Raw genomic sequence first — 9,280 nt, 5'->3', positions numbered from 1 at the left:
TGCTAATTAATGTGTACACAATATTTGTGCTGCTATTTTCAAATTGAGGGAAGATCCAGTTGTTTCTTTGCCAAAGTGATGCTGCTCCCAGCTCACCAGGGGGGGCAGGTGAAGCGGCACAGAGGTGTCCTGTTTTCTCCATCCAGGTCATCAACCCGCTGCGCACTCACAACAATCTCTGTGGTAGCAACCCAGCAAAGCCCATGCTGCTGATGAGCTGATACTCGGGGCTGTGCCTGTGAGGCCCCTGCCACCTCCTTGTCCCCTCTTGATGCATGTGACATTTCTTGACTGGGCAGCCCCATGGCTGCCAGCTCTGTGGCTGCCAACTCCGTGCCTCCTCTGTCCCTACATCTCCTTCCCACCCCTTCAGGTCCTCTCCTGCTGCTCCTCTGCCCAAAATCCAGTGCAGTCACAGCAATGAACTTTTTCACTCTTCCAGCATCCTGAAGGATTTTTTTTTTTCCAAACTAGATTAACCCTTTTTTTCAGATTATTTTCCCCTACTTTCTGATCTAAAAAAAAATTAATTTTTAACAAAGTTTACAAAACAGTTTTTGTTTTGAATGGACTGGGAGTTATTAGAGTAACACCCTTTTTTTTTTTTCTCAAGTTTGAATCCTAAAATAATTCAAGCCCACAGTATCCTACAGCTTAGGTTTCCATCCAAATGTATACACTTCAGTAGCAATCACCTGTCTGTTAATTTAAAAGCAATAACCATTTAGCTTTGCTTGATAACCGGGGCCCATATCCTGCTGATTCAGAAGAAACACTGGGTCACAGCTTTTGTACTGAGAAATAAGTGTGATAGGAGTATCTGCTGGAATCTTATCTAAACTTACACTATCCAAATATTTTAATAGCTTTACATATATTTTCTGGCTTCAGCGGTTATAATGACACTTATGACATGTGAAACTAATACATTTTTCCTTGCTAAATGGCTTTCCACATCATGGAAAAAACAAATGTTTTTGTAAAATATAAAGGATGGACCGCCAACCTCCCCGTACCCCTCCCCACAGCTACACCTGTCTTCAGTTAATAAAAAAGCAGAGAAACATTTATTTTGGAGGTGGGGTGTGAAGGGAAGAGAAACATGTGCCTATCGTCCTTAACAAACAAAATGTATCCTGCTTTGGAAATGATGATTTAGAAAGGAAATGTACCAAATGGAAAGAATTCAGAGAACAAGACTGGTTGGAGGACCAGGAATCATCAACTGTAAGGAAAAGCTGAAGGATTTGGTATTGTTTAGTCTAGAAAAGAGGATTGTGGGGACATAGTGTCCAAATATGTAGAAGGTAGCTCTAAGGAGGAAAGAATAAACTCTTTTCATATCCCCTGGGCTTAGGACAAGTTGTCATAGGCTTAACTGAGGAGGCGGCAGTTTCAGTCAGGCATCAGGGAAAACAGTTCCCAACTGTCCCAGATTACAAGAGAGGCCACACATCCCCATCACCACCCATTTCTAAGAACAAGTTATCCAGGAGGCCTTTAGGAAAGACCTAGGCAAAGCTGCTTAATAATGAGGTTAGGTGATCTGAGGTCCTTCCTAAATCTGCTTGTTACAATTACCATGCTGGAGTCAGGAACAGCTTGGATACACTCTGAAAGCATCTCTTTTTCCCTTAAAACATTAGGATGCTGAAAGTAGCACTTGAGAGGTAGCAGGAGGAGGTGGGAATCTAGTAGGGTCCTTGGGCACTCCTCTGCCCTGCTCCTGTGGCCACCACTTTTCAGCAATCAAACCCTCTTGCATTGCAGCAAGAGCCAAACTCCATTTGGAGGGTGACAGTCCTCACTGTCCACATCAGCCAGAAGATCCAGCAATTCCAGCCCTCATTGCATTGGGTTTGCATGGCAAGGCTTTGGTAGCAGGGTGGCTTCTGTGAGAAGCTGCTAGAAGCTTCCCCCACGTCTGACAGAGCCAATGCCAGATGGCTCCAAGATGGACCCGTCGCTGGCCAAGGCCAAGCCCACCAGCAACGGTGGTAGTGCCTCTGGGATAACATATTTCAGAAGGGGGAAAAAGGCCTGTGCAACAGCAAATGCAGCTGGAGAGAGGAGTGAGAATATGTGAAATAAACCACTTTGCAGACACCAAGGTCAGTGAAGAAGGAGGGGGAGGAGGTGCTCCAGGCTCCAGAGCAGGGATTCCCCTGCAGCCCGCGGTGCAGCCCATGGTGAGGCAGCTGTGCCCTGCAGCCCACGGAGGTCCATGGTGGAGCAGATCTCCACCTGCAGCCTGTGAAGGACCGCGTGCTGGAGCAGGCAGATGGCTGAAGGAGGCTGTGACCCCATGGGAAGCCCGTACTGGAGCAGTCTGTACCTGAAGGACTGCACTCCATGGAAACAACCCACATGGGAGCAGTTCATGAAGAACTGCAGCCTATGGGCAGGACTCACGTTGGATAGGGTTGTGGAGGCCTGTCTGCTGTGAGAGGGACCCCACACTGGAACATGGGAAGAGTGTAAAGAGTCCTCCACCTGAGAAGGAAGAAGCATCAGCAGACGATGAGCTAACCACAACCTCCAATCCCCATCCTCCTGCACTACTGACAGAGAGGTATTGGGAGTGAAGTTAAGCCCAGGAGGAAGGGAGGGATAGGGGGAAGGTGTTTTTAAGATTTTGGTATATTTTTCATTATTCTACGCTAATTTGATTGGTAATAAATTAAACTAATTTCCCCAAGTTGAGTCCATTTTGCCTATGATGGTAATTGCTGAGTGATCTCCCTGTCCTTATTTCGATCCAGGGGCCTTTTGTTATATTTTCTCTCCCCTGTCCAGTTGAGGAGAAGAGTGATAGAGCGGCTTTGGTAGGCACCTGGCATCCAGACAGGGTCAATCCACCACACTCATATAACAGACCATTTAATCTGTAAACTACTAGCAGTCTGGTTAGAGGCTGGGACAGGCAAGAGAGCCAAGTCCTCACTCAGTGGAGTGCAGTGAAGTTTGGGCTCGCACCTTGGCTTACAGAAGCTGAAGATATGTGCATCAGGTTATACTGAGTAATTCAACACTGTACAAGAAAAACAGAGCTGTTTCCTCTCGGATCCCCAGTCAGCAGGAGGATGTCTAGCTCATTTTTTATTCATCTGAGTCAGTTTTGAAAGCATCCCACTCTTGCAGTGAAAAATTTTGCAGCGTGTTATGCAAGGCAACCAAAAATCTTGCCCATCACTTTTTTAATGTCTGTCATTCACATCTTGACAGTCCCACAAACTATTAGGAAAAGGGAGTTCTCTACAGTGAATGGAAAATAGTAAATCCAGAGAGTGATCAGAAGTACAACACAATCTATCAGTATGTTAAAAAGACAAAGTAACAAAAAATATGGCCCTCTGGGTTCTTAAACACACTCACAGTAAAAACTGTCTAGGTTGTGAATTAGAGAGAGGGAGAAAATGATGCCTGAAATTAATCCAGAGCGAGGATGATAATGTGATAACTTTTATGGATGAGTGCATGTTACACTTGAAAGGGTCCCCTGTTCATGGGAGCTTCCTTCATGTTTCCTAAAGAGCCAATGTCAACAGTCCACTTTCTGATTGCAATAAATTTAAGTCCCATCAGCCATCATCATAAAACAAAGATGCTCTATTCTTAATGCGACCCCAATAACTTCCCATTCTAGTTACTATAAACGTTCCTGTTATGAATGTATAATTCTCACTGGGCACATATATGCCAACCTGACTCATGTTACCTAATTTATCACTCTGTGCCTCAACTCACTGAAACTGGAATTTGGCTGTCTACATGGCCAATGCTTTGTGGAGCTCCAGGGAGTCTGTCAGCAACACCTGGCTATAACACAAAAAATAGTACAGGTTATTTATGATCTGTATGCTGACAACCATGCTTCTCACCCATAATTTTGGGACAAACATCTGAAAACACCCCCTCATCAAATTTTAGGTGACAGGATGTCTTCTCAAGAATATGTTGGTGAATAAAAACCAGCCCCAGTGCTGAGCATCATTATGAGTGCTGTGGACTGTGGGTTTTCCAGGAATTAAAAAGTGTGATGCTACAGTGAGATCCAAGAAGGCTCAAGCTTGTACTGAAAGAGATGTGTGTCCTGCACATATCTGAACACTTAGTAGATGTTCCCTAAAGTCAACCTCCCTTCTCTTAATGGCACCAGTATTTTGTACTCACGATTATGCTGCAGATTCAGTTCCATGTATTTCCATCACTACTTGCCTAGCTGAGAGTGAAGTCAAACAGCTCCAGGTGCAAGTGCTCAGATTTAGTTCAGAAATGTTGCTCACAACAGGAAGAGATTAGGCTTTATCTTAAATGCTACCCTTCCATGTCTAATATTTAGCTTCTGTGTGAGGTCCCTCATGGAAAAATACCTAGTCACTGACTTTTAACTTTACCTCACAATTTGCAATTGAAAAGTTGAACTCTGGACAATGACCGAAATAAAATCTTCATCATAGAAAAAACTAAAATAAACAATCTTATGAGCATAGTATTATGAAATAAAGAAATAATGCATAAAAATCAGAAGATATAGGAAAAATGGGGAAAATGTGAATGGTAGGGAAATTTGAATGTCGCTTGTGGGCAGTGCTGATATCAGGCCATATGCACACTGAGGTGCTTACACTGGCTGTATTTGCTCACAAGCATCGTACTGGTTTAACTACATTAATTATAAAATCAAACAATTAAATCAGAGCAGTATTTGCATGCAGGAAGCATGCAGCCCTTCAAAGGCAAATTTCCCTTTGATGCACTGGACTGAATTTCACATGCCACATGTAATAAGGCTGAAAAGGATATTAAGAATTGGGATTGTTGTTGGTAGGTTCCTCTGCAAGGCTGGGTCATGAAAGTTTTCTCTCATATCTGGGCAGCAAGTGTGGCCACGGGAGGACGGCTCTAGCTGGCCATAGCAGTGATACCATGCAGAGCACCCAACGCTCAGACTCTCCCAGTACTTGTGCTGTCCCCATTTCTACAGCAGAGTTGTCAGCTGGAGTCCCCATTCAATGTGCACGCTTGTTCCTGCTGCTAGAAACACACTGTGTGCTCCAGACACGGACTCCACATTCACACGGGGCCACCCTGTATTTCTGGGATAGAGTGGGTAGATCTTTGTTTCTCTGACAAGCTTTGGCAGAACTATCGAAGTGAGGTGTTTCTCAGCGCTTATGGAGTCTCTGAGGCAGAGCATCTGGTGCAAAAGGCCCTGAAAAACTTTAAAGCATGGGAAGGGACAGAATGGGGTATTTCCTGTTGTGAACCTATCTGCACAAAGCATTAATAACTGCTGTGGCCTGAATCCCAGGACATTCATGAATTCCACTTAGCAATTACTCACATAGTATTTAACAATTTTTTTAGCAAGCTGCTATGAAAACAGAAGTGCAGGGCTTGGTACCTGGGCTTTCTACCGCCCAGATCCTCAGGGACCACAGACCATGGAGGATGCTCTCAGCTTACCACAACATTTTTTTGGTATGGAGCAGCAGCAAATACTGTGAAGATGAGCAATGAAGGATCCACACTGTAGGGTAAATACCTGCCGCTAAAGCTCCTGTGCTGAATTCCAGCATCCATTCCATCCATCCTGTTCTCCTTCTCCAACCTTTCCTTTCAGCTCAGCTTTTCTCCATCTGAGTAGCTCCCATCTGTCCAAGATACGGCCCTATTTTTAGCTGCTCACACTGCATGAGCAGCATGAAATTCTAGGTACTGGGATATTAAAACAGAAAGCCATTGCATCAGATCTCATTGAAATACAACTGCCTCTGGAGTTTCCAATTTGGATCTACTGCATGGCTTTAATTGCGTGAGGCACTTGCGAGGTTAATAAAATCAGTGTTCAGGCAAATGTACCCTTTTGAGTAGATTTGGTAGAATCACATTTATTCAGTGCAAGTTAAGTACAGCTCACTCATTTCCAGCCTCACATAGTGCCTCAGATATCATGATTTTCTTGGAAGGGAACGTCTGCTAGTGCTAACGTGTTTGGAAAGCTCATAAAAACTGGAGGTAGCTGCAGCCTGCATATCTAGCATTTGCTAACAGTTCACTGTGGGTTTCCCTAATGTGGCAGATTTACAGAGGTTGTATTTCCATCTGGATGGGTTTGCCCATGAATAATTCTCCTCTGTCTTGTGCACAAACATGATTTTCCTACAACACCCATATATTTCTCTGTCCCCATATCCCCCTCTGTCTCCCCAGTATTTTTCTTCACACAACACTGTGGCCAAGGCAACAGAAAGAAAATCTTTCAATGAAAGTGCATGTTATTTTCTGAGCCTTGTACGTCTTAGGGCAGGGCTCAAGCAGGATTTTAGCTGGTGGTGAAGATAGTTGGTGCTGTTAAAGGATGGTTTGGTGCAACTGTATACATTGGATTTTCATTGTTCAGACAGACATGGGTTGGAAATACCAAGGCTTATATCAAAACCCAAACAGCATTGGTGCTATAAGAGAAAGCACCCAGCCGGTGCCAGTGGTCTGGCTGATGTCAGAGCGTGCCTGCTCTGTGCTGTGGGATGACAGGGAGCAGGGCGGTGTGGGCAGCAGCAGTCCCATCCCCGTGGCTGGCTCTGCACCAGCCCAGGCAGGAGTTTCTGCATCCCCAAACAAACAGTGAGGGAGAGCGAGTGGTTTTCCCTTTGGGAGTATCTGCACAGAGGCAGGCAACAGTCGAGCAGAGGTAGCACTGGGGATGCTGTACAGGCTGCAATGGCATCCTGTCCCCAGTGCCCACCACTCCACTAGTTTTCAAGGGTCTCACAAAATCCAAACTAAAATCAATAAACAATGTCCTGATCTGCCAGAAAGAAACTGTTGCTTAAGCTCTGAACAGTCCTTCAGGTAAATCTATTTTTCCTGTTTCCCATTTTTGGCAGTTCTTAGTGGGTTTATTTATTTTTTACCCCTTGAGACTAATCACTGTAAGGTGTGGGACCCGCTCGCTGCCAGCTCCACCCCAGAGGTCTTTTTACGGACAGGGTGCTCCAGGCTGCCTGTACATCGCTGCTGTACCCGGCGTGCTCCCTCCACGCTTCCGTCATTCGTGCAGCAGTGAGGGGAAGTGTGGCTTGTAAAGTCCCACTTTCTCAAGTCACTCCTGCCAGCCCACATCTCCAGCACTAAACTTCCTGTCTGCTTTTCTGGCAGAGCAGGTTAAGGAAGGGTATGGGAAAGTTAGCAACAGAGAAGTACTGCAGCTAACAAAAACTTGATGGCTGTACATATGCAAAAGTATTTGTGCTGCATGGAGAAGAAAGCTTCTCCAATCTTGCTCACCAAATGGCAAGTTCTAATCTATTTATCTCAGTGAGTAGGTGAAAGAGTCGGTATTCAATGAAGACTATAGGAAATGTGCTCATGGTAGTAGATGAAGAACACCTCTAAGCATGTGCAAACATTTTGGAAAGCTTATGTAACATTTCCTTTGCAAAATAAACATATATTTATAGCCCCATTTCCAAAATGTCACCAAGAATATCATCACTTGCAAATGTTTCTGGGGAGGAGGTTGCCAGATTGCTAAATATATTCCAGGCTTTGAACTGACATTTTGTACTGTTTCCTTTCTACCCTGATAAATCTTTTCTTAGCCCTCTCACAGAAGCTCGGAGACCTGCCTGGGGATGGCATCCCACTGGGTTGGGTGCTGTGCAGTAGTAATCGGAGACTCGCCTCCTGATTTTATAGATGTGGGCACTGTGCCAGGGGAAGCCTACAACTCTGCTTTTTCTCCACTTGCTGTTAACCCCCCTGCAGGACTGACAACACGGTGGAAGGAGGGGAATCATGGACACAACCAAGGGGATGGAAGTGGAGGGATGGGAGAACCTCTGAGAGCATAGGGACGAGGTCTGCACATCACACAGGGACAGGCGATCTCTGCCTGGCCTGAAGCGCAGCTTGTGCCAAGGCCCCCGGGTGCAAAAATTAGCTGACATTTTTGGAGACTTGTGCTTCAAAATTCAGAAGGGTTTTTATATGTGGTTTGCCTTAGTGATGTATGGCCATCTATCTGTAAACTAGTGCAGATACCAAGAATGCATCATTTCAAGGTGAAAGACCTTACAAATTCAATGAAGAGGAAATGGTGCAACTCATGACACGTTAACATATGTAATGCATATAAAACTCTGCCCTAACCATCCATTTCTCTTTCCCAAGGATATCAGGGGCAGTCTGGTGGGCCTTCTGAGATAGGACCCACAGGCATGGTGTTACCCAAGAGCTATCTCCTAGTGGTCATAGATGTCTATGGTTTTGGGTTTGTTTTTCTTTTTTTTTTTTTTTTTTAATTGGTTAGGCATAGGATAGGGAGGAAAATGAACAGTCAGAGCCAGAAAACCTGAGGAGGCAGAAGCACTCATACTGTGTTCCAGGCTTTAATATTCCATCTTCCCTCTACTTACATGATTCCACTGACATGCAGAAATGAGGATGCAAGGAGAGGGCAGGTGCCCACATCCATCTCAACAAAGAGATCACTGAAGCACTATCCCATGGATATGCTGGACCTAAATAACCTATCCAGGTGGCTACATAACATGGAACCAAATTAATAATTTACTGCTATTTCATTCATAGATGGCAAGAGCAGCTGCCACCAATTATGTAAGCGGCACATAACATTTCAGCTTCCAGGAGAACCAGCCTGGGTTCTCCAGATGAAAAGGAACCTTGTTAAAGCTGGATCAATTTCCAATCCAGTTCATCACAGGGATGTAAAAACTCTTCTCACAGAAGGGAAGTGGTAGCTATGAAAAGCTGCATGAGATGGCAGGATCTTTTTCTGCTCTTTTTGTGATCAACATGGGTGAAGATGCATGTAGAGCTGGTGACAGCTGGAGATAAAAATATCCCCCACAAAGTGTAGAAAGACAGAATTAGAAAGAACCTCCTGGGCGATCAAGAGTAGCCCCTTGCTGATGAAGACACTGTATTTAATGGGAGTATACGGTAACGTGCAAACACGACAGCTGTATCAAACTGCCGCCTTTCATGGAGCTACCCCAAAAAGCTCCTGGCTGGCAGGGCTCTTCCACAGCCTCCTCTTCTTACGATCAGTATGATCAGTACGCTTTCTTCCCTTCTCCAGACGGGATTTATTTATAGCCTGCTTACACCCATTTGTTCTTGAGCCAACACCATCCATTAGCTTAACTGATGTTTCCCACTCCTTTGGTTCACGGCTTTCTGGAGCACAATGGCAGCCCCTCAGCCTCCCCTGGGCTGCCCCAGCAGACTCGGGGCCCGTGGGGCCACGGCC

Source organism: Athene cunicularia, assembly GCF_003259725.1.
Source record: "Athene cunicularia isolate RWA chromosome 1 unlocalized genomic scaffold, athCun1 chr1_part1, whole genome shotgun sequence".
In the NCBI taxonomy this organism is placed as follows: Eukaryota; Metazoa; Chordata; class Aves; order Strigiformes; family Strigidae; genus Athene; species Athene cunicularia.
Note: the sequence above shows the minus strand (reverse complement) of the source record.